Raw genomic sequence first — 21,687 nt, 5'->3', positions numbered from 1 at the left:
CATGATACACGCCAACCCTCCCAATTCAGGCGGGAGACTACCAATTTCAAGGCTAGTCTCCCGCCTCCTGATTCCTACATTCAAAAACATGATTTCTCAGGTGGCTTCAGCCGACAGCGACGGGTCTTGTGTGACTTGGAGTCCTGTGCACAACATGTTTGTCACGCTCTCTCTGTCTGCCAAAGCATTTTCGCCATGCACCTGACAGGTAAGGAAAAAGTGTGTAATTGCATTTTAGATATGCGCTCCTGCAGCAGAACACTTGCAAGTCCCATGTATGCCAATAGACCTGATTTAGGCTTCAACAGATTTCAATAGGAGAAATACATTCTTCTGATTATTTTGTTTTTAAATATGCCACTTTCTTCTTCTGAAATGTTCGCATATACAGTATGGTTACATCAATCATTAATTATTATATAGCATTGATAACATCACTGATGACATTTGAAATGCCACCATTAGTAACACCTCAGTATATATATATATATATATATATATATATATATATATATATAGATAGGTACATTTGCCAAAATGCAGACCCTGCAAGCAATGGTGCTTTTGACGCCAAGCGAGAGGAGCCTATCATACAAATCCAGTCTGCATTTATTAAAGCCAATGAAAGCGCAGTCATGGGCCTGCTTGTACAAAGGTTATATAGTGGTTAGCTGTAAGGCAACAAAACACAATGCATTTTAGCAGCAGCCTTTATCATGTGGGAATACAGGATTAAAAATCAGTGTGCTTTTCTCACAAAAACACAGTAACAGAGATGACGGACTAGTCAAATAAAACAAGCATTTGTAATGCAATGTTTCTTGCATTTGCTCGAGTTAGAGCTATTAGCGTAGTAAATTCCTAACTGGACTTTTCTTGCCACATAAATGGAAAATGAAAAGTAAAACAGTTGACATAAGCAAGTCATTTCAGAGCGCCATAGCCGTCACGAGCATCAGCGCGAAGAAGAAACACAAAAGGAAAAAGAAGCATGCTCGCAGTCAAACATATCAGCAAACGAGCAATTATCCATGTAACAGGGTCGGTCCCCAAGGCGGTAACAAAACCGTCTCAAAGTGGGACAAACGAAAAGCATTTACCAGTGTCATCATAGGATTTTTGAAGGGTAAGCCCTCGAACGAGTGAAAGTGATGGGCGTGAGGTGGGCATAGTTATAAGCCCACATGGCTACTGACACGTTGGAAAAGCAGCACTTTGCTATTGAATATACAAGTTAGGTCCTGAATATAGCAGACCCTAATGCATATATCATCAATCATTTGTTATGTTGCCTGGCATGATATGTAAATATCAATCGGAGTCATTGTATACATGATCCAAGGATATAAAGTTACAAGAAAATTCACTATCCCTTCAATGTATACATTTGCGATGCCCAATATCCCTTTTGGGCGAATGGAGGGACATCATGGAAAAAAATAACATGCATCGTTACAACAATTCATAAGTAAATATCGGACCCAAATAGGCATCACATGGGCACGATGCACATATATATATATTTAGTAGGGCAGTACACCTTTATGATATAAACTTCAAAATGAGCATTTTTGTTTGTAAGGTCACATTAGCCATTGTTTTTTTCAGTGAACTGCTGTTATTTTATCATAAGTTATGGTCTTACTATCTAATCTATCTATAACATTATTTTAACTTTGAATGTCTGATGCTACCCGTTCTCTTCTGAGAAAGATGTCACTTTCTCTAGAATCTAATTGTAACAATGGCGTGAGACCTCCGTTCTAATCACAGCTTCCCTATTTAAGAAGATTTGTTTTTGTCCAGAAGGAATGACTTATTCTCAGGTCCTTTATTACCCTACAGCACAGGCTAAATGAGGAAATTGAATAAACTGGACCTTCACACAGTTACTATGTGTTTACATTTATCTGGTTCCCTCCGGGTCAAAGTCCAAATTTCAAAGAAGGTTCTTTTTTTCCAGATGAAGAGAATTGTGATAAATAGGACCTCCAGTGAACTTCAAAATTATTTATGGTTAGAGTTACCAGATAGCACGCATTACCATAGACTCAGAATTGTTCCAAACTCATAGGAACTTTCGAATAACATAAGAGCACATTAACTATCATTTTAAAATCCTTCATGGGTAACTGATGGTGACACGCGTACTGGGCCCTTTAAAACTACAATCGGTCAGCTTCCAGGCCTCTGCCTAGCTAATGATCTTCACCTACTCGTTGGCCTTATTTACATGCACTCACTCCATCTACTGCCGGAAACAAATCTCAGTTCCTTGTATATGAAGAAAGAACAAAAACTAATTTTAAATTTGTTTCAATTAATTATTACATTACAAATATTTCTTCTGAACAGATGAGTGGCCGATGTAGCTACCTGCTGCCGCTGCCTAGCAGTGGTTGTGACTGCAGTCTGCATGGTTAAGTTGTCCCTCAATCGCCTTTTAGCTAGCTCTTGTGTACACATACATTACCCTCTTAAGACTCTTATACCAGTCTCTCCTCTGTGTGTTTTCCCTTCATTATATGCTTCCTTTTCAGATCGCCTTCCTTTAATTTCCTAGAAAGGTTAATTGAGCGTATATGTGTCCTTCCCGTAACCAACATGTGCATAATTTCATTTTTATGCCCTTAAAGCATTACAATCGTAGTATTAGCTTGACATTTTTTTTATCTACAATAGGCGCTGGAAGAGGGAGCAGAGAAGTTGCAAGTGAGTTCTAAAAGCATGAATGAAACCTTCCGAAGATTGCTGAAGTGCCCTGGCTGATGACCAGCTGATGGTGCCAGATGGGGCTGGCCTATCACACTACAGGAACGGGATACAGTACGTGCATTTACTTCACACTTTGACCTAGACTAAAATACGAGCACATTTCCTAGAGCTGTAATTGTAATGCAAGCTTGAGCAGGCACAAGAGGAGCACCTCCAGCTACTTAACAAAGCGACTGCTAGGCAATGCTGCTTTAGAGCCAACATGTGGAACAGGGTTGGAAGCCTGCATTTCCATTTGCATTTATAAATGTGTGCAATTTGCATTAAGGAGCCTGTTCTCCGAAAGACAAGTTCGAGGGGTATTCCTAGCTTCCAGATTGTGGCCAACATTTTACATTTAATATAAGAAATCATTGATGGATTAAATAAAATATTATTAAAACTCCACATTGCCCTAGAAGGAGGCTAACTTGCGTGTCCATCCACCAAGAGATAACAAACAGACAGGACTACATGTATCAGGTTTCACAACGCACCGTCCAGTTCATGGGACATTAACCAATCGACTGTAGTCCCGCTAACACTGAAGAATGGGAAGCCAGAAAAGAGACAAAGACGCAAACATTAAACACATTTACGGTACTGCAAGCTAACCTCTTTGTAGACCTAGGCAGAGCGGAGGCTCTGTTCAGCATCAGTTTGGACAAATTGCTCTACTGCTAAACTGTGCAGTGACTAGCTAAGCCGCTCTATATTTAGAGTGTAGATTACACTATCAGCCCCTGGGTAACCCACCAAAGTGACATTGTATGGACATTGTTCGGGCCCGTTATCTCTGCTGTCCTGTGTTTAGCGAAGATGGGCATTCGTAGGAAGGAAATTGCTTTTCATCACCTGTGTGGTAAAGTGTGCCTTGAGGGATAAGGGAACCATGCCACCCCGCAAACAGCCACAGTGATTTTGCTTTTGAAATGGTTTGCACTAGGTGGCAGTAAATTGTCCAGGCAGACAGCACCTGCACCGATATTTAGGGCCTGATGTAGAGTTTAGCAGATGGGATACCCCATCACAAACGTGGATTTCCCGTCTGCCATAATATAAGTACATAAGGCACAGTGTAATACAGTTGGCGGGATATCCACCACGTTTTTGACGGAGTATCCCTTCCGCAAAATCTAAACCAGGCCATTAGTTCAATGTGTACACAAGCTGGAGGGAACGGGCTGAATTACCGCTGTCAGATGGAGATTGATGGGCTACTTCTTCCATAGAAGCCAACGAATAAACAGGAGGTTTTTTTATACGATAACATTTCTCAAGTAAGAAACATCAACAAAAGAAAAACACAAATAAACAGTTGGTTTTGTTTAGCTTTCCAAGAATCCAATTTAATTCGGTAAGACAGAGTCATTTTCATTGAAGAAGTTGGCACGTAACAAAAACTAAAAGAAAAACATTCATGAGATGAGAGATGGATAATAGTGAAGCATGAGTAAAACTGCACAGCGGTAAGGACCCTGTAATGGAGAAAAACAATGACTTGAGGGGAGATTCATTAACATTTGAGGGAACTCAGTACCGCAACCTAACTTGCATCAAAGAAGGAGAGAAACAGTTTGCCATATCTGGTAAGCTATGGGGCTGTTTTTCACTCCTAAAGGTATTGAGTTACTTGTCTCTTTCCCTGCAATGCTGCACTTTTGTCTGCTTTGGACCAACATACACACTATTGCACAACAGTGGAAGGTCTGTGCTTTCTGTCAAGCTTAGCTTTTGTACTGGAACAATGCTTTAACACTTCCCCCTTTGTATGTATGCTGCACAATGCAGCTTACTGCAAAGCAGGAAAAATGTGTATAGTTTTAAAACTTGCTCCACCTAATGCCTGCATCGAGAAGAGGTCAGTTTTTGGCACAAATCCCTATCAACCAATGTTAGAAGACAAGTATTGCCATCAAAACACGAGTGGTTACAACAAAAACCCCAAGTACCACTCATAGAAAGCCCCCTTGATACAAACTACTTTGCAATGCTGGCAAATTTCTACTGCATATCAGAATTTGCACTGAAATGTATATATTGCGTTACACAATCTTGCACTGGGTATGCATCACTTTTGTTACACAAACCCAACACAAAATTTTAGTAAATCTGGACTTGAATGTTTTGACTGCTTAGAAACTTATGGCAAGTGAGGACTTCACCCTGACCAAAAACTGACAAAGCCAATCATCTTGACTTTTGCACAGTAAAAAGGTTTTCTCAAGCGTCAGTGAAGCACACAAAACAGATACTACATGGCATAGAACACTTAAGGCTTCACAGTTATAATGGAAAAGTGTGATGCAAGCTTACACGGGTAATGTGGATTTGACTGACATGTGAATTGAGTCCTGTCCCTAACTGCCTTTCAACTGCCTTTCAGAAGCTCTGGCATATTGGAAAATCCCCACATTTCTGCATCATGTGGTTTACTGATACCCTATCCTACTAGTTTTCAAAGACACCAGCTTGTGAAGACATCTGATGACTCCTCCAACCAATGGAAATGGCTCTTTACCAACTCTACTGACTTTTTAGGAGCCTCAACCATTCATGTAATCTCCTTTCTTCCACTGTGTGTAAAGTAACAGACATTTCCCCAGAATTACTGCCTTTTGAAAAGCCCTGCTCGGCTGTTGGATCTCTTGTTTCCCCAAAATAATCTCTCTATATTTCACCATAGATCATACACAATTGAAAAATGATCTGCTAAAGAAAAAATTCACTTGTCCGCAATCGGACCCCAATCAATCAATAAATCAATCAATCAAACAAACAGGAAATTTAAAGTGCAAAAGGGTTCTGTTGAACAACTTGGTTTGAGTCCCTTCCTGAAATCCAGAAAAAAGGGTGAAGTCCGGTGGTGAAGGGGAAGGTTGCTCCAGGACTTTGCAGAGAGGTAGGAGGAGGGGAGTCCTCCACTGTTGCTTCAGTAGATGTGGGGTGTGTGCACGAGGGAGATGGAGTCAGAGTGCAGTTATCTGGAGGGTTTGTATGAGTTCATGAGGTGGTTGATGTATGCTGGTCCTTGATTGTGAAGGGCTTTGTAGGTGTGGATCAGCATCTTGAATTGACATCTCTCCTCAATGGGGAGCTAGTGGAGCTTCTTGGGGTGAGGGGTGATGTTGGTCCATTTACAAAGGTCGAGCATGAGTCTGGCCACTGAGCTCTATATGGTCTACAGTCTTTTCCAGTGGTGCGTGGTGATTCCTAAGTGGTGATTTAAAAGTGCAGGTTCGACTTACAAATTCCATTCCTTTAGCAGCAGAACCTGTAGTCCCACCCTTCACTCCTAACCATAATGGTTGATGTTACTTGTCACTGGTGGGCTGGGGCTTGTCCTAATATGGGTCTGCAAACTGGGCCAAGTACACCGTTTACCACACCTGACTTGTAAAGTAGCTAAGGTGAGCAGTCACAACCTTCTCAGAGAGGTAATATGGGCAGCAAATGTTGAGAACTCAACAGCCAACAAGTCCAGTCTAGGTCTTGCTTTCAGGTAAAAGGAAGTCTTTTTAATTGCACAGCTAAGTGCTACACAATAAAGTTAGAATTGCGAATATAGGGATGTAACAATCCTGGTTACAATCTACCCTGGGAGCTACACTGCCCTCTACACTCTCCCACCCAGGTGACCAGATTAATTATAGTCCCCAATAGTCCATGGAAGAGACATAAATTGGGCACAGGAGTAGATTACTTTATTCTGATCCTGCAGGGTAAGATGCGCCATCAGTTCACTTGTTTCAGTTCACTTGCTCTTATACCCATTATTGACATAGTCAGAAAAGCCTCAAGCCATTACACTCAAGTTTCTCTGTTCCGACTGCAGGCCTGGGTTGCCTCTTTGTTGGTTTTATAGTGGGAAGGTTGGGCGCAGGCTGTGGCTTCAGCATGTGCGACGGCCTACTTTAGGAACAGGATTTGCCAGACATATGCAGCAAACTAGGCCTTAGGCAGTAGCAGCCCTTCATTAGCAAAATGTAGGTGACTCCTACTACAAGGTAGTTGTTACCTCTACCAGGTCTACTGGTCAGCAAGGATGTGTCCTTGGCAGTTACAGTCCCTCCAGACCAATCAGTGGAAACAGAAACACCAGATCTCGAACCACAGCAACACACTGTCAAGACGAAAGTTGTTGAATTGGTGCAGTCTTTTGGGTGCATTTCTCAGCAGGCACCACACAAAGAGACTGAGGGGTCCACGTATGCCACAGAATGCTCCTGGTTTCACTCTCTTAAGTGGTCTACTTTCACAGGGTGTTGCTTACACCCGGAACATACTGGGAGTGTACGCCTTAACGCTCTCTCTCTCTGTCTCTCTCTCTCTCTCTCTCTCTCTCTTCCTGCAGAGCCAGGCCAACTCTTTCCCTATCTCAGCAAGCAGGTATCTAAGCACTAGGAAGGCCCTCAGGTCCCCCTGCAAAAGTTCAGACTTCAGATGATGTCCCCTCCCCTCTGAAAAACTGGCTGTCATGTAGACACCAGGCCTAACCACACACTGCCTTTTTGAGTACACTATGAAGCACTCCCTTCCATGGTCATGAAGATCCTCAAACTGGAAAAAAGTTGTTCTTTGTGCTTCCCACTTTCATACACATTTGCTAGTCATGGGATGTGTATCCACTGCCCCATGTTTCAGGACCAGTTTGGGCTGGTTCCCTTTTCAATTACATTTCCAGGCTGCTCTCTAGACACAATCTTAGACTTTGTGTAAAGTGGTACTTCTCACAGTAGGCAGCAATGGGTGTGACTCCCAGCAAGGAGCATCCACAACAGTAGCACAATGAAGTGTAAGCTCTCTGCACCCGACTGACATCACTGTTTTTTTAGACAGTAATCAGGGACAGTCAATACTGCAGGTGTGACTTAGAGAAACATCAACAGAACCTGTAGTCCCATTCTTCACTATCATCAACTAAAGTGGCAGTGCCCAGGACACATTAACCATAATCTCTTCCTAACCAAGGGCCTGATATAGGTCTTGGTGGAGGGGAATACTTTGTCACAAATGTGACAGATATTCCATCCGACTTATTACAATCGCAACATAACTATGGAGATTGTAATAAGGAGGATGGGATACCTGTCATGTTTGTGACAGAGTATTCCCTCCACAAATCCTAAATTAGGCACTTAGCCTTAATGGAAATTCTAAATACAGCTTGGACTTCATCGTCCCCCCCTCAGTATCTGGATCACCATCCTCCAGCCACAGGAATGTAGGCAATAAACTTCCACTGTTTGGGGAATCTGTCCTCAGCCTCCATTGTATGCTCTGTCAAACCAGGGGCAACCAAAATGGATCTCATTGGCTGCAGTACTCAGACTCACACACAAAGGCCCATATGCAGGAAATTCCCAATTTGCGATTCCCAAATAGTGAATCAGTAGAACTCGCTATTTGGGAATTGATCATTGAAATGTACGTAACCCGCTGTTTCCTAATTTCTATGTATTCAAAGTCGCTATGAGGAAATCACAAAGTAGTAAATCACAATTTTTTGATTTCCTAAAAGGAAGTCACAAATTTGGAAATGGAGCTCTCTGGCAGTAGGAAGATGTCAGAGCGCAGGTGCAGGATGATTACAGGGTGTGGCCATAAGTCAGCTACTGGAAGCAGCAAGGAGTGCTCCTGCTACACTTTGGCCAGTACAACACACTGTCTCCAGTGAACACCATGGCTGCTGAAGAGGGGAACAAGGATGCTGAGAGCAGCAGGAAGAGAAAGGTGAAGTTCTCTGAGAGGGAGCTTGAGTTCCTGACTGAGGAATGTGCATTCAGCATGGACCAACTGTTTGGGAAGGCCTCTTCTTCAGCCCCTGAGGCACAGAAAACGTCGATCTGGAATGGAATCCTGGAGAAAGTGAACTCGCTAGGAGTAACTCAGAGGACCATCCCGGAGAGCTGCAAGAGGTGGTACAACCTGCGGTCCCATACCAAGGGCAGACTTTCCAGAAGGATGGCAGAGGGATGTGGGACAGGTGGAATACCCTCACAACACCCCCTTCCCACTCACATGGAGAAGCTCATTGAGGGGACCCTCGAACCCAAGAGTATTGCGGGTGTTGCTGATATTGACATATCCATTCAGCCAGGCTAAGTCATCTTCCCTTTATGTACCATACATAACATAATGTTAGGCAATCTACATATCATTCATCACAGCATGAATTACCTAATTGAAGTGCTTGGCCCATCCAGGCAATGCATCATGAGAGTTGTAGTACACAACGTTAGCATTCAGTACTGAGTGCTGATGACCACAACAAACATAAGTGTACTACAGAAACATGTCACAAAAACATGAAGTAGAGTCACAACAATATTGTTTGAGCGTATATAAACCATTTATTACATTGACTATATACTTGCATTTCCACAGATCACAGCCCAGACGTGTCAGGACCTGTGGCAGCCAAAGGGCTAGTGGCAATGAGGTTGTCCTCGAGCCCACAACACTATCATCCTCTTAGCCGATCATCCCAAATCAAAGTGGCAGGACAGCCACCATCTCCCCACTGCCTGAGTTTGCGGACAACGATGGGGTACAGTCAGGAACCAGGGACCCTACAACATCTGAACCCAGAACACTGCAAAGGCGCAGAGGCCAAACCCCGTCAGGCTGTGCAGAGACTGTGTAAGACCTGACGGATGCACATCTCATGTATGGTGGCCCAAAGAGTTCGATCCTCAACACACATTGCCTGCAGACAACGAAAATTGGAACAGTGAGTAAGTAGCTGCAATGCATGGCAAAGTCCCTGCATAACATTGAGAAAGGGAAGGAACGGTGGCTCGCAGCAATGGAAAGGGAGCACTGTATGCAGCGCCTGAGTCACAGGCAGTACCTGGCCTGGTTTGACAATCAGCTTGCAGATGCAACATCGACCCCGGCAAGGCAGACTGTCAATATCCAATCAGATATGGCACACTGCTGGCGGGACATCAAACGTGGGCTCTTGCAGGTTGTTGGAGGCAGCACAATCTGGTTGGCTGAGCTGAGGCCCTAACTAGGCAGACCCTACCACTCCCGTCAGGGGTGGGTGATTAAACTCACTGTGTAACCTGCACTCACCCTTGGGCAGCATGGTACAGAGCAGTCAGGCTTATCACAGAGGCAATGTGTAAAGTCTCAGCACAGCATGACCACACAATAAGTACACTGAGCATCGCAAATGAGACTTCACACAAGGTGTATGTAAATAAAGTTTATATTCACCACACAGATTAATTAACACTACATGAACATCATGTAAATCGTGGCATAATTCACATTCAAAACTATCACTACTAGTTTGAGGCCCAACAGTGTTAATACATCTCAACAGTATTGACTTGAGTCACACCAGACAATCCTGCTTGCACACAAGTTACCAATGCCTAACTGAAAATGAGCCACCATGTCTGACGCACGATGACTTGAGCGACACCAAACAATGCCACTGCACCTGAAAAGTTACCACTGCCTCCCTGAAATGAGCACAACGTCTGATGCGCATTGACTTGAGTCACACCAGACAATCCCACTGCATGAAAAGTTACCAGTGCAGCATCTCCCTGGGATGAGACACCCCTGCACGCTGACTTGAGTTGCACCAGGCACTTCTGAATATACAATCAGTTCCTGTTCCATACCTCCCTGGAATGAGGCACAGCATCTGGTGCAGGATGACTTGAGTCACACAAGACAAATCCAGTCACCCACAGCGATGTCATTTCAGCGACACTCCATGAGGTAGAATGCGACACTGCTCTGCGTACACCCCCCACCTCTGAGGGTCGCAACCAGTGACATGGTCTCCGCGTGCAGTCAGTAGTCACACTAGAGATATGCTGCATACTCTACAACAGAAGGCCATGCGGGGGTTTGTTCACTATCAACCAAACGCTTATGTGTGAGGTGATCCCATGGGGAAGAGTCGCACTCCTTGAATACGGGCTGTGTTTGCTGGCTCGGCACCAGGTCCAATACTTAGATCAGTACTCAGGCAGCTGCTACCAGGTCGGATCCAGCAGATGACGTAGACGTGTCGGAGAGCGCCACTCTCTAGATGACGGCAGATAGTGTAGATCCCTTGCTGGAGGTCTTTGATGTTCCCGAGAACTCCTCGCAGAACTGCGGGCAAGACAAAAAGTCCTTGGAGAGCACACTTCAGAGTGTCACACTGCAGCAGGCAGTGTGCCCAGGCCAGCTATGATACAGGAAGGGTGCACAGTTCATTCCCAGGACAGTAGATACTACTGTGCACAACAGGTTCCTCTGGCAGTCTGCACCACGCAGTACGGGGACTCCATCCTGCGCTCCTGCAACTGTATTTCTGAATAGCTGAAGTGTGCCTCTCCTAGTTATACAGATGTGGGCCTTTGAAGTTGAGGGTGGTTCAAAAGGGTCCCCTTTGAACCACAGATGTCTCCCCTAAATTTCAGTCCTGTCTACCATGGGACCCTAGAATGTAGATCCTTATCTTTAGTGGTGCCATGATCTAGCTCCGAGAGGCCAAATGTCAAAACCTCTCCTTCCAATCCGTCCAGCCAGGCCCTCAGATGGTAGAGCTCTGTTGTTTTGGTTTCCTACGTTTTATAGCTGTCACTGGGAAATGCACAGCTGTGTTTTCCCCAAGCCAAAACTACTTTTACCATTGTAAAGGGTTTGTCTTTAAGCATCTAATGATAGTAAACATGATGTGGCTGCTCCACTGCAATCCACTTTCAAGATAGGATTAATTATAAACTTTCTCCCATATGAACCTATGGGCAGAGCAGCTCTCAGCGTTAGTGAAAACACACATGGGCATTCCTCACTCCATAGGCATATGTGCCCTAGCGCATGCACAAGCTTGCAGGGGCAGGCTGGACACAAGTTCTGAGATCACCACAAGGGTGCAAGTGTGCCTATTCAGGCCTGCTGTGATAGGCTCAGTACATAATTAAAAACCCTAATGTGCAAGGTGTGCCAGGCTCAGTGTATATATAAAAACACCAATGTGCAAGTCTGCACATGCTGGTAAGTTGTGCCAGGCCTAGTATACATTTGAGAACACCAATGTGCAAGTGTGCACATATAGGCAGGCCAGAACAGGCTCAGTATAAACATGAAAAAACCTAGGTGTAAGTGCGCATCTACTGGTGGGTGCCCCTTCCTAACTTACGCAGGGAGGGCATGCACACTTTCCCCTTAAACCTACAGCCAGGTGTGCCCAGGCCCTAAGGCCACTCAGAGCTGATCAGCAGAACCTTGAGGAAAAACCAATCTCCTTGGTAAGGGAACCCATGTGGGGGTTCTCCCCTACCCCTGCAGGAGAAACCCTTGCGTCCCTACCCTGCCTTCTGCCTACCCTCTGCTCCACCCTCTGGCAGTTTGGACCATTGAGAAATGCTAAATCCTTCCGTACATAGGGGCCACAGGGTGCTGCTACTATACAGAATTAACACACGCTCACTGTACCCACACACACACTCAAGATGAAAACAGGATGTAAGTGCAAGGATTTCAGTTTCACGTAACATCATAACTTTACATATTAGGTCAGCAGGTCATGCTCTTGCAGATACAGAGAAAAAGGTCTAGTCAAACTATGAATCACAAAACACAATATGCTGCCATCATCACTGTTGGACTTTTTTGCTTATGCAGGGTCATCCCCAATCTTTTTGCCTCCTGCCTCCTATTTTTTCTGACCTGTCGCTGCTGGCTTTTGAACTCTGAGCACTTTACCACTGCTAACCAGTGCTAAAGTGCATATGCTCTGTGTTTAAATTGTATGGTTGATTGGTTTATACATGATTGGCATATTTGATTTACTAATAAGTCCGTAGTAAAGTGCACTAGAGGTGCCCAGGGCCTGTAAATCAAATGCTACTATTGGGCCTGCAGCAGGGACAGCAAACACTTCTCTCTGCCAGCACCGGGAGTCTCTGGAGAGACTCCTACTCTGCCCTGTGGTGCCCATCCAGTTCCTGGGACCCTGAAAGGAGAAGCTGGCAGCCTAAAGAAAAGGAAATCCATGCACAGAGCTCCGTGTGGGGAAAAGATCGACGCAACTCCGATCTGCGGCTGAAGAAACAACGCACCGCCGGCTCCGCAGCTGAAAATTGATGCTCGACAGAAACGCGACCAAAGAAATCAACGCACGGAGCAGGAGAAATGATGCACAGCATAGCTGACAGAGGCTGGGAGATCGCAACCCGCGCTGCGTGGTTTTCGTGTCATCGTGCAGCTGGATTTCCGACTCAAGTACAGCTGGACGTGTAAAAACAATGCAAGGCCTGCCCGGATCCAAGAGTGCTGACCAGATCGACGCATCACTCTCCTGCGGAGAGAAGAAATGCCCCAACCCAATGAAAGGAAAAATGATGCAAGGTTCCGCTCATGAGTGTAATCTACGCATCGCAAGCCCTTTTTGACGCACGGTCACACGTGCGGGGTTAGTTTTTCATGCTAACAGTGTTAGTGTGTGTTTGAAACCACTTAAAGACTCTTTTTGATTTTTAATTGATAACTTCACTTGTGTATTTTGGATTTTTGTTGTTTTGGTCATGTTTTGTTTGGATAAATATTTCATATTTTTCGAAACCTGTGTTGTGTCATTTTGTGGTGTTTCCATAAGGTTACTGTGTGTGTTGGTACAAATACTTTGCACCTAGCACTCTGAAGTTAAGCCTACTGCTCTGCCAAGCTACCAGGGGGGTACGCAGGGGTTAGCTGAGTGTGATAATTCTCTTTTACCCTGACTAGAGTAGGGTCCTTGCTTGAACAGGGGGTAACCTCACTGTCAACCAAAGACCCCATTTTTAACAATCACCTTACGTTAATCACCCAGGGTAGTCACAACGAGCCCAGTTTCTCTGTGATAGCATGCTTGCTTTTCTCTTCCAGGTCACAGCACAGGTCGTGGATCTCACATTGTCATGGACAGGCCTTAGAGCTCTTCAAACTTGCTAGACTGGTGTGACACCAGGGTCAAAATAAAAATCATGGTATTAGTTTCATATGCAGTTAGTTACTCAGAGCAGGACTACACGCCAGTTGCTTTTCAGGAGACATTCCCATCCCAAGATCTGTCAGGGTAAATCAGTCCTTCCTTGGTCATGGGTTATTGCATTAAATTACAAGACCTACGGGGTTGCATCACTGGAGTTATTGAAGCAGATTAAAAGCAAAAGAATACAAAATATGTATCTTATCATATACTAAGCAAGCTCTAATGAATCATCTGTTGTCAAACAGTGTACATACCATGTACTATGTCAAAAGTGACACACCCAAAACAAGTACATCATGAATACTAAGGCCCATATTTATACTCTGTTTGTGCCGGATTTGCATCATTTTTTTTACGCAAAATCGGCGCAAACTTAACTCTATATTTATACTTTGGCGCTAGACCTGTCTAGCACCAAAGTTATGGAGTTGGAGTCATTTTTTGAACGTGAAAACCTACCTTGTGCTAATGAATTGCAAAAAATGACTCTAAGGCATGTGTGCCTTATTTATCCTCTGGCGTCAAAATGACGCACAGAAGGAGGCGGGCCTTAAAACATGGCACCCAGCCAGATTTGCACAGTTTTTTAACGCCTGGGTCAGGGCAGGCGTTAAGGGACCTGTGGGCTCATTTCCATGGTGGGAGGCCATGGAAGCAGTCCACAGATGCCCTTCCCTTCACCCAGGGACACACCCTGCCACCCTCACCCACCCCTGGAGGACACCCATGGATGGGGGAACCCATCCATGGTGAGTGCAGGTAAGTGCAGGTAAGTATATATATATATTTTTTTAAGTGGCATGGGGGGGCCTGACTTGGGCTCCCTTACATGTTACTGTGCCCAATGGCCATGCCCAGGGGACAGAAGTCCCCTGGGCATGGCTATTGGGCAGGGGGGCATGACTCCTGTCTTTGCTAAGACAGGAGTAATATCCATGGGGGTTGTGCGCCAAAAAATGGCGCAAGTCAGGTTAGAGAAAATGGGGGTCATTACGACCCTGGCGGCCGGCGGTAAGATGGCGGTAACACCGCCAACAGGCTGGCGGTGTTCCGCCAGCAATTATGACCGTGGCGGAATTGCCAGGGCCATACCGCCGGCCCCTCCAATATACCGCCAGGATTCCGCCTGGCGGTCATAATACTCAGGGCAGCGGTGCAAGCACCGCTGCCCTGGGGATTATGAGTCCCCGACCGCCAGCCTGTCCGTGGCGGTACACACCGCCATTGAAAGGCTGATGGTAAGGGGACTTGGGGTGCCCCTGGGGGCCCCTGCACTGCCCATGCACTTGGCATGGGCAGTGCAGGGGCCCCCAGGCATAGCCCCATCGCGCATTTCACTGCCCGGTCGTAATGACCCCCAATATTTTTTACTCTAACCTGACTTGCCCCATTCTTTGGCGCACAACCCTTAGTCTTCCCTTCGCCTCCGCTGCCCGGTTACCGTAATTTATTTTGATGCTAACCAGGCCGCAGCGCAGGATAATGCCATTCCATAAATAAGGCGCCCGGCTGGCGCATTGGAATGGTGTTAGCCTGCAGGAAGCTTTTTGACACAAATCTGCCCAAGCGCTGATTTGCGTCAAAAAGTATAAATATGGGCCTAAATTTTGTACCCACTGTACAGGAGCTACCAGACCTTTTAGGGGACAAAAATGACAGAGGTAACTCCACACCTAAACTGGGTAGTGTGTCAATGTGGCAAAAATATTTTAAATTCTATTCCAATCAACCTCATGACACACAGCTACTGAACAAGTGATGAGACATTTGAGAGCTAGATAGTTTGAAAAAAAGCGCAGAGCTGGACAATATAGAAAGGCTCTAAAATTGGACTACATGTCTTGCATATCCACATGCAACATTCTGATGAGGTTTCAGCTTCTCAAGCAATAGAATTCTGTACACAATGTTTCCAGTTATTCTACATAAGACTTCAGAGTACTAGTTAAACCCCAAGATATGTGCCTGCATCCCCTCCACAACCAACATTGCACCGCTGAGCACATCCATGATTGCAAAACTAAAAGGCATTTAATCCTGAAGTGTGTGCTATAATGAGGTCATTCTCTGAGCGGTTCATATTGCCACTTTGTTTTGATGCTCCAAATGTGATCCACATTTAGCCTGCAACCAATTCCATCACCAAACAACCATACAGGACATATGCAGATTGAAAGGCGGACCTTGATCGATATAGTGCACATTACCAGCATGGTTATTGGCAGGAATTATAATCATGGTGCTGAGGCTGTTGGCAGTGCCCAAAGCAGACAGCCCAGCAGAAATTTTTTGAGGTTTCAAACAAGCCAGTATGTTGGAGCAGAGCTAGCGCCATGCCTCTCTTGCACAGTATCAGGTGCTTTGACAACAAAAGAAGGTACTTAAATCACACCATTTTAAAAATACTACACACTATTAAATGTGTACTGGGAAACAAAGGGTTTCTACTCCATGACTAGGTTTTCACCATCTTCAAAAATATGACCACATCTGACCTTCACAAGAATACTTACATTGGATATTCATAAAACCCATAATTAAGTACCAAGGAAACTACATGCCAAAGATGACATAGAAACAAGAAATCATTTTACCTAAAAGAATCAAAGGTAAAATCCTCTTAAACAAGATCAAACTTTCTCAACACTGGCTCTTTGTCCGACCTGATGTAAGAATGCAACCCACTCTCCTCACAGTCAAGAATCGATTAATGAATCTCACCTTTATGTTATTCTTTAACCCCTTCGCTACCAGGCATTTTCCCCCTCCTGTGCCGAGCCTTTTTTTGGCTATTTGGGGCAGTTCGTGCTTAGGCCCACATAACTTTTTGTTCACATAAGCTACCCACGCCAAATTTGTGTCCTTTTTTTCCAACATCCTAGTGATTCTAGAGGTACCCAGACTTTGTGGGTTCCCCTGAAGGAGACCAAGAAATTAGCCGAAATACAGTGAAAAGTTTTTTTTTAAATGGGAAAAAAGGACTGCAGAAGGCAGCTCGTATTTTTTTCCCTGAAAATGGCATCAACAAAGGGTTTGCGGTGGCAAGATCACCATCTTCCCAGCTTTCAGGAACCAGCAGACTTGAATTGGAAAACCCCATTTTTCAATACAATTTTGACATTTTACTGGGACATACCTGATTTTTACAATTTTTTGTGCTTTGAGCCTCCTTCCAGTTAGTGACTAAAGTGGGTGAGAAACCAATGCTGGATCCCAGACAGCTAAACATTTCTGAAAAGTAGACAAAATTCTGAATTCGGCAAGGGGTCATTTGTGTAGATCCTACTACTGTTTCCTACAGAAAATAACAGCTGAAATAAAAAATAATTAAATTGAGGTGAAAAAAACTGCCATTTTTCTCCACATTTTACTCAGTAACTTTTTCCTGCGATGTCAGATTTTTTAAAGCAATATACCGTTACATCAGCTGGACTCTTCTGGTTGCGGGGATATATAGGGCTCGTAGGTTCATCAAGAACTCTAGGTACTCAGAGCCAATAAATGAGCTGCACCTTGCAATGGGTTTTTATTCTATACCGGGTATACAGCAATTCATTTGCTGAAATTTAAAAAGTGAAAAATAGGTATCAAGAAAACCTTTGTATTTCCAAAATGGCCACAAGATAAGGTGTTGAGAAGCAATGGTTATTTGCACATCTCTGAATTCCGGGGTGCCCATACTAGCATGTGAATTACAGGGCATTTCTCAAATAGACGTCTTTTTTACACACTGCCTTACATTTGGAAGGAAAAAATGTAGAGAAAGACAAGGGGCAATAACACTTGTTTTGCTATTCTGTGTTCCCCCAAGTCACCCGATAAAAATGGTACCTCACTTGTGTGGGTAGGCCTAGCGCCCACGAAAGGAAATGGCCCATAACACAACGTGGACACATCACATTTTTTCACAGAAAACAGAGGTGTTTTTTACAAAGTGCCTACCTGTGGATTTTGGCCTCTAGCTCAGCCGGCACCTGGGGAAACCTAGCAAACCAGCGCATGTTTGAAAACTAGACACCTAGGGGAATCCAGGATGGTGTGACTTGTGGGGCTCTGACCAGGTTCTGTTACCGAGAATCCTTTGCAAACCTCAAAATTTGACCAAAAAAACACTTTTTCCTCTCATTTCGGTGACAGAAAGTTCTGGAATCTGAGAGGAGCCACAAATTTCCTTCCACCCAGTGTTCCCCCAAGTCTCCCGATAAAAAAGGGGGCAGAAATGGCCTAAATACAATTTGCCCCTCCAGGGGAGTGACCTTTGTCTAAGGGGTCGCTCCCCATCTGTAAAACAACAACAACAACAAAAAAATCCACGGTGCCTAGTGGTTTCTGCCCCCCTTGGGGTCAGATCGGCCTAATTAAAATAGGCTGATCTGCCCCCCCAGGGGGGCAGGAATGGCCTAAAATAAATTTGCCCCCCAGGGGAACGACCCTTGCCTAAGGGTCGCTACCCTTGCGTGAAATTCATGGAAAACAAAAACTCCCTGGTGTCTAGTGGTTTCTGTCCCCCTTGGGGGCAGATTGGCATCATAAAAATAGACCAATCTGCCCCCAATCGGGGCAGAAATGGCCTAAATATAATTTGCCCCTTAGGGGAGCGGCCCTTGCCTAAGGGGTCGCTCCCCACCTCAAAATAAAAACAAAAAAAAAAAAAATTATCCCAGGGGGAGCGGAAAAGGCCTACAAAAAACATGCCCCTCCTGGGAGAGACCGTTGCCCAAGGGGTCACTCCCTCATGCCAATTTCCTTAAAAAAAAAAAAATCCTGGTGTCTAGTGGGCATTTTAGCAGCCGGATTGCTTGCAATCCGGCTGCTAAAACGCTCAGAGAGACTTCAGAGGGAAGGAAATTCATTACCTTCCCTTTGAAGCCTCTCCGGCCTCCTCCACGTGATCGGAAGCTAGGCTTCCAGCACGATGGGAGGAGGCCTCTGTGATAGTCATCGCGCTGACGTCACGGGGGTGGGGGGTCGGGGTGGAAGGGGAAGGGCTTCCCCTTCCATCCCTGCCTTAGGGGATTGGGGGGAACCCCACAGAGGGAGCACTAGCTCTCCCTCTGGGCTCTGTGCCCAGGACGTAATGGTTACGTCCTGGGCACACGAGCACTGTGCCTCAGGACGTAACCATTACGTCCTGGGCACAGAAGGGGTTAACTATTCATGGCCCTAACTACAGCAGTTACCGCTGTGTTGGTCCATTTTTGTAACCAATAATGCTACTCATAATTTTGCTAAAGGTAATCCGGCAATCTGTTTGTGCTCGATGATTCTCTCTAATAAAGGATTATGGGGCAGATTTAAGAAAAGAAACGCTGCACTGGGTGCAGCGCCACTTTTCTTGTGCCCCTTAGTGCCCTACTACTGCCACCATGTGTGCGCAGTATTTAAAATATGGCGCATCGTGGTGCAGAAGAGGGGGCAACAGAGTCAGAATTTTTGACGCTATTGATGTACTGTTCATCAACATCAGGGCCCATTGTAATGCTGTGCCCCCTTTTACCAGCTGCTCTGAGCAGGCATTCAAAGTGCTGAAAGAAATGACACAAGGAAATCTTTTACATTTCTTTGCACCATTTTTTCGCCCTCCCCTTGCATACATAATTCCTGGCGCAGGCATTATGTGGCGCAAAGGGTGACAAAGTCGCACAATGCATGTAATCTGGCGCGGTGATTTTGGCCTTGTTGGGCCACATTAGCGTAAAAAAAATTACGCTAATGTGGCGCATGGAGGCACTAGGCCCTCTTGAATCTGGGTCTTTGTTTTATGTAAAATGTTCTAATACTATGTGATGCAGTAGTATGATATACAGCCAAATGAACCAATAAATTAGCATCAGCGAGTATTTCTTTTCTGTCAGCTCAGGTTGTGCTATCATGTTTTATTTTTTTTTATCTCCTCTAAAAGTAGCCCTATCTTCATGCGGCAGAGGTTCCACTGACATAGACAGGGGAGGCACAGTCAGAAGAAACATGAAGGTTCACCTGAATCTACACAGAGCAGCAGATATGAGTTACATGGAGGGGAGTCCTCTGCAAGGACACTGCCTGCCACACTCTAAATCAACCTCTTTTCTTTCTTAGTTCCACTGTTGATAAAATACATGAAATTGAGTATGGTAAGAATACATCTTTTGTTGAAGAGTTGGCGCATAATCCACTTTGTGGTGGGTACTATGTAAATGCGCCCCCTTTGAAGCATGTTTGACAATAAGGGGACACTCCCCCTCCTGGATACCAGAGGCCATTAGCCTCTAGGGATAGGGCCACCTCAAGGTATTTCCTTGGGTAAGGTAGGCCTTTCATCTTAACTCTTTCACTCTCTGCTAATTTGGAATAGTTTCTTTCTCTCTAATTTGAGTCTTAGGGATCCGAGGCCCTGATGAATGCCCGAGACCTTCCTTGGCTCATTACTAAGAGCAGAAACATGTTGGCTACCATTTTTTAGAATGGTGACCTTGTGAGTCCTTGCTCTCACGGAGGTGTCCCACTTTATGTTTTTAACCACACCAAACAGACACCATTATTAAATTGTAACTTCACACATGTGACTGGTTAGGTGTTTTTATTTTCCCTAGGTTAGCTGGATCCCAATCTTTCCAGACCAAGAATTAATTTACGCACTCCCTCCTGTTCCTTTAACAGTGAGGTTGAGACCACCCAGGTGGCACTGTCCTACCTGGGTGGGACTAGGTGGTCAAATGATGAAGCATGACACTATATAGTGTGTGAGACCACCTAGTCCGTAAAGGGAATTCCCCCTGTGTCCTTCCAATACTCCACAGCATCATACTGACCTCATTCTCCTAATAAGGACTTCAATTAGTCGGGGGCACAAAACTTTGGAGAGCTTGTTCAGACTGTTCTACAGATATCAAAGTCAGTGTGCACTTTCCAAGAACTGCTTATTGCATTTTACAGTTATTTCGAACTATCTGTCAAAGAATGTGAGAGAATCAGACAAATGTCTACAAGTACAATAATTGACCGTGCCTGCATCACAAATTTGACACCTATACCTGTGCAACTTGATCAGTTCTGGTCATCAACATAGAACAAGATGAACTTGGAGATGTTAACTCGCCAAAACATAGCTGATGCTTCAGTGAACATTTTTTGCTAGTGTCAATGAGGAGTTGGTGCCACCTAAGATATATTCAACAGGGACATGCCATATTGTTCAATAACTTCACAGCAAATTGGAGGACGTTGACCTTCATGTTGTGCCACATGTTGAGAAGGCTGTTCCAAATGGATCCAATCGAGTCATTGTACTGTCAAATTTTACAGATGTTACTATTGTGCTACTTAGATTTGTTGCAATGTTCATAAGCCAAGGACTGTCAGAGTTATGGACACGTTATGAAAAGGGGAGATAAAAACACTTAATTCTGATTCATATTCTGTGCAAGATACTTGACTTTGAGTTGTCCAGTATTTTTACTGAGGCACATATTCTTATGGGTGAGGATGACACTATGAGCAAAATTGAAACAAACCTTGGAGCTGTGAAGTTTCTAAAAGGATTTGCTGAGACAGAAGACGAATGTGACTTTAAAGACATTGAAAAATACCTTGTGCATGTGTGTAAAATGGATTCTGACTGTCACCCATTTGACGATCTTTGGTACAGTGAGTTCAAGAGATCAGTCCCGCTAAGTGACCTTCCACTGATGTCATATTTTGTGCGTGGACACAACGAAAGAGTGTTCTACTTGATCAAAAGGTGTGCAAATGTTTTGGATCATGCATGTGTAGAGAACGATCCATGTGAATTTGGTTGGGAACATTTTGTTGGGATGCTAAAACCTACAACATTTTTAAAGCCCTTACCCATTGAACTTACACCTGCATGTACTTGCAAAACCTGTGCTACAAAAAGATGTCCCTGTCGATATGCTCATCTCAAGTGGATTCTGCAAATGTACCTCGAGCGATTGCTAAAACAAATA

Source organism: Pleurodeles waltl, chromosome 1_1 (genome assembly GCF_031143425.1).
Source record: "Pleurodeles waltl isolate 20211129_DDA chromosome 1_1, aPleWal1.hap1.20221129, whole genome shotgun sequence".
NCBI classification, from domain to species: Eukaryota; Metazoa; Chordata; class Amphibia; order Caudata; family Salamandridae; genus Pleurodeles; species Pleurodeles waltl.
Note: the sequence above shows the minus strand (reverse complement) of the source record.